Source organism: Vipera berus, assembly GCF_964194415.1.
Source record: "Vipera berus genome assembly, chromosome: 4".
NCBI lineage: Eukaryota > Metazoa > Chordata > Lepidosauria > Squamata > Viperidae > Vipera > Vipera berus.
Genome location: NC_138206.1, coordinates 58,652,564 through 58,657,188, shown reverse-complemented (window position 1 = coordinate 58,657,188; position 4,625 = coordinate 58,652,564).

Below are 4,625 nucleotides of genomic sequence, written 5' to 3'. Positions count from 1 at the left end.
TGCTGCAGGTTAACGTAGCAGCGCAGATACTGCTCTAAAATGCCGATGACCTTCTCGGTACCCCCGTCGGTCTGAGGATGATGCGCGGACGAGAGGCAAACCTTAATGTCCAACGCCCGCATCAACTCCTGCCAGAAGCGGGCTGTAAACTGGGCCCCCCTATCGGAGACGACTCTATCGGGAAGGCCGTGCAGCCGGAACACCTGTTGGATGAACATGCGACTAGTGGCGCGAGCTGACGGTAAGCCGCGACAGGGGATGAAGTGCGCCATCTTGGTCAACATGTCCACCACCACAAACACTGTCGTGAAGCCGGAGGATGGGGGTAGATCCGTCAGAAAGTCCATGGACACAGCCCCCCAGGGTCTCTTGGGCGTTGGCAAAGGCTGCAGTAAACCAGGCGGGGCCCCTGTCGCTGACTTGGCCTGCCTGCATGGGACGCAGGAGGTGACATAAGACTGGACATCGTGTCGGACTCGGGGCCACCAGAAGGTACGGGAGACCAGGTTCAGAGTCTTGAACAGGCCAAAATGCCCCGCAGCCGGGTTATCATGACATTGGCTGAGGACGAGTCCCCTGAGTGGCCCTCCTGGAACATAGAGCCGGTCACGATAATACAGGAGTCCACGCACTGCAAACTTGGGAAGGTGACCAAGTTCTGAGACCAATAGATCTGTGGATCATGCGCCCGGAGCCACGCCAGTCCCAAGACCACGGGGAAGTGCAGATCCGAAGTGACGTAAAACTGAATGGCCTCCACATGGGTACTGATGGCCATACACACGGGTTGCGTGGCGGCCGTGATAGGCCCGGACAGGAGCACTCGACCATCGATGGTCTCCACAAGCATGGGCGGATCCACCGGACACTGGGGAACAGCCCATTTGGCCACAAAGGCCGAATCCATAAAGTTAGTGGTAGCCCCAGAGTCAATTAAGGCATGGACCGGAATCCCCTCTGGCTTGCCAGGAAGGATCAGTCGTGCCTCCAAAATCAAATGCCGTGGAGGTTCACAGGCACCGTCGGAACGGCGTCGCTCGGCGTGATCGTTGTGGGTCGCCCGATCTTTCACACCGTCTAGATCGGGCTCGGGCCGTTTCCCGATAGCCAAGCAGGGGACTTTCTCGGGGCAGGCTTGGTCACTGACGCCCGCTGACGCTTCTTCGGGCAAGAAGCAGCCAAATGTCCAGGGTCCCCACAGTAAAAACACAACCCCTCCGATCGTCGTCTGTCCATTTCCGTCACCGATAGACGGGACCTGGCGGCACCCAGCTCCATTGGCTCCTCCCTCTGGACTGGGGGCTCACGCACAACAGGGGCGGCAGGGGTCTGTGGGGTGGCACGGCGACTCTTACGCTGCTGCAGCCGGGCATCGATCCGCAGACAAAGATGGATCAGCCCATTCAGGTCTGAGGGAATGTCCACGCGGGCCAGCTCATCCAACATCTCCTCTGACAAGCCATCCTGAAAGGCATCCACGAGCGCAGCCTCATTCCAGGCGGAATCCTGGCTAAGCAGCCGGAAATCGCTGATATAGGCCTGTAGGGGGCGCTGACCCTGCCTCAAAGCTTTCAGACGTCGGGTGGCGGTCTGCGCCTTAATCGGGTCCTCGTACATGAGGCGCATATGGTCACAAAACCCCCCAAAGTTATCCAACAAAGGGCTAGGCTGTGCCAACAGAGGCGTGCCCCAACGAGCTGCATCTCCCGACAGAAGGCTCAACACGAATCCCACCTTATCTCGGTCAGTGGGGAAATCAGCTGCTCTCACGCTGATATAAAGCTGGCATTGTCCCAGGAAGGCAGGAAACAGTTCTGGTTTACCAGCAAATTTATCCGGCATAGCTATCTGACATTTCCTCCTGGGTGGGGGGGCAGCATGTACCTGAGCCTGCAGTTGTGCCACCTGAGTGGCCAGCAAGGTGAGTTGCTGGTTGAGCTGGGCATTCTCGGCAAGAAGCTGCTCCATCGTAGTATTAAGGGGTGGGTGGCTGAAAGCAAACTGTTCTGAACCAGCCCTCTTCTCGCACCCCTAATCAAAAGAAGAGTCTGGAAAGCGTCCAAGGCTAAAAGGCTTCTGCCAAGATTTAATTACGCAGTTAACAAAAACACAAGAGCTTGTCTTCTCAAGCGGAAAAAGTTGCTTTCAGCAACCAGCCCCTCCCCAAACACTTCTTTTATAGAGAGCTCAGGGCGTGGTCTCCCTGTGCCTCCTCCCGAGGAGTCCCATAGTCTTTCTTTGTTTGTCCCTGCTCGTCTGCCTCCTGCGTCGGGCGTCCTTGAACAGGGCCAGCTGTGGGTCATCATCCTCCGCACTCTCGGGCTCACACAGCTGAGAAGAGGTCCCCGGCTGAGGGCTCTGCAAAGCCTCCAAATCATCATCATCAGCCGGTTCGTTTCCCTCCTTCCCCACATCTGAGTCCTCCGATACATCGGAGCCGGCTGTCGGACCCACAGGCTGGCCCTGAGTCACAACAGCTTTTAAACTCGCCGGGCGCTGCAACGGCACCCGTTTTCCCCGGCGAGTTTTCCCTACCTGGCCCCTGCAGAATCGCGGCGGCGCCCCCGGAGAAGCCTACCCCGAGGCTGCGGCCGATTTTTCCTTCTCCTAGACTCTGCCGCCCAGAGCGTTGTTTCTCCCCCTCGTGCGTGCGTGGGATGAGGCGAGAAACCAACAGCCTGCGTCCGTCTCTCTTTATGTATATTTCTGTATATATCTTATCTCGGGATCTAGACCTTTCGAAGGAGAAGGGGCGGCTGGAGTTCGTGAGTTGCTGTGGGACCCAAGGGTTGGGGGAAGAGAGATGGGAGGGAAAAGGGGAGAAACCTGCCGCTGGCTAGTTCTTTGTCTGATCGGGGAGCCTGAACAAAAGAGGAAACTCGGTTGAACTCTTCATCTCCCTGTCTGCCTTATCTGGCTTTTTGAAACGCACCACCGGCTGCTCCGTCCAGAAGCCCAGATTCGGGAGGGCTGCTTGGCTTCCACTTGAGCCCATCTATGTCCGCAGGCCCCCCCCACTACCCCTAGACCTCCGCCGCTGGCGGAGGCTGGATCCGCGCTCCGCAGCGGCAGGGCGCGGATCCAGCCGGCGGCAGAGGCTTGTGGAGCACGGATCCAGCCTCCGCCGGCATGCAGGCAAATCCTGCTAAAGGGCTTTCCCCCCCCCACACACTGGATCCGCGCTCCGCAAGCCTCTGCCGGCGGCAGGGCGCGGATCCAGCAGAAAGAAGCAGGCAGGCAAGGCACGGAGATCCGGAGACCTGCCGAGGTTTGGGGAGGTTTGGGGAGGTGCCCAAACCTCCCCAATCATCAGCAGGTCTCCGGATCTCCGTGCCTTGCCTGCCTGCTTCTTTCTGCTGGATCCGCGCCCTGCCGCTGCGGAGCGCGGATCCAGCCTCCGCCGGCGGCGGAGGTCTAGGGGTAGTGGGGGGGGGGCCTGCGGACATAGATGGGCTCAAGTGGAAGCCAAGCAGCCCTCCCGAATCTGGGCTTCTGGACGGAGCAGCCGGTGGTGCGTTTCAAAAAGCCAGATAAGGCAGACTGGGAGATGAAGAGTTCAACCGAGTTTCCTCTTTTGTTCAGGCTCCCCGATCAGACAAAGAACTAGCCAGCGGCAGGTTTCTCCCCTTTTCCCTCCCATCTCTCTTCCCCCAACCCTTGGGTCCCACAGCAACTCACGAACTCCAGCCGCCCCTTCTCCTTCGAAAGGTCTAGATCCCGAGATAAGATATATACAGAAATATACATAAAGAGAGACGGACGCAGGCTGTTGGTTTCTCGCCTCATCCCACGCACGCACGAGGGGGAGAAACAACGCTCTGGGCGGCAGAGTCTAGGAGAAGGAAAAATCGGCCGCAGCCTCGGGGTAGGCTTCTCCGGGGGCGCCGCCGCGATTCTGCAGGGGCCAGGTAGGGAAAACTCGCCGGGGAAAACGGGTGCCGTTGCAGCGCCCGGCGAGTTTAAAAGCAGCGGGTGCAGATGCCTGAACAAAAGAGGAAACTCGGTTGAACTCTTCATCTCCCTGTCTGCCTTATCTGGTCTTTCAAGAGGAGGGTATTCCTTTCACTTCTTGAACTTTCCCAAAGACTTGCAAACTTTTCCAACCATTACTTCCAAGGATCTTTGATGGGGAGAGAAAGCACGGGTGAGCGATGGGGGGGGGGGAAAGCACGGTCCGCTCCCTCCCCTCACCTCCGGGCCGGGCTTCTCGCCGGCGGGCTGGCTGGCTGGTGCTGGTCCCCGGGCGAGGAAGCGAGCAAGCGGGCGAGCGGCAGCGGCATTTTCGGGGCGGCACGGGTGAGCGATGGGGAGAGAAAGCACGGGTGAGCGATGGGGGGGGAAAGCACGGGTGAGCGATGGGGGGGGAAAGCACGGGTGAGCGATGGGGGGGGAAAGCACGGGTGAGCGATGGGGGGGGAAAGCACGGGTGAGCGATGGGGAGAGAAAGCACGGGTGAGCGATGGGGGGGGAAAGCACGGGTGAGCGATGGGGGGGAAAGCACGGGTGAGCGATGGGGGGGGAAAGCACGGGTGAGCGATGGGGGGGGAAAGCACGGGTGAGCGATGGGGAGAGAAAGCACGGGTGAGCGATGGGGGGGAAAGCACGGGTGAGCGATGGGGAGAGAA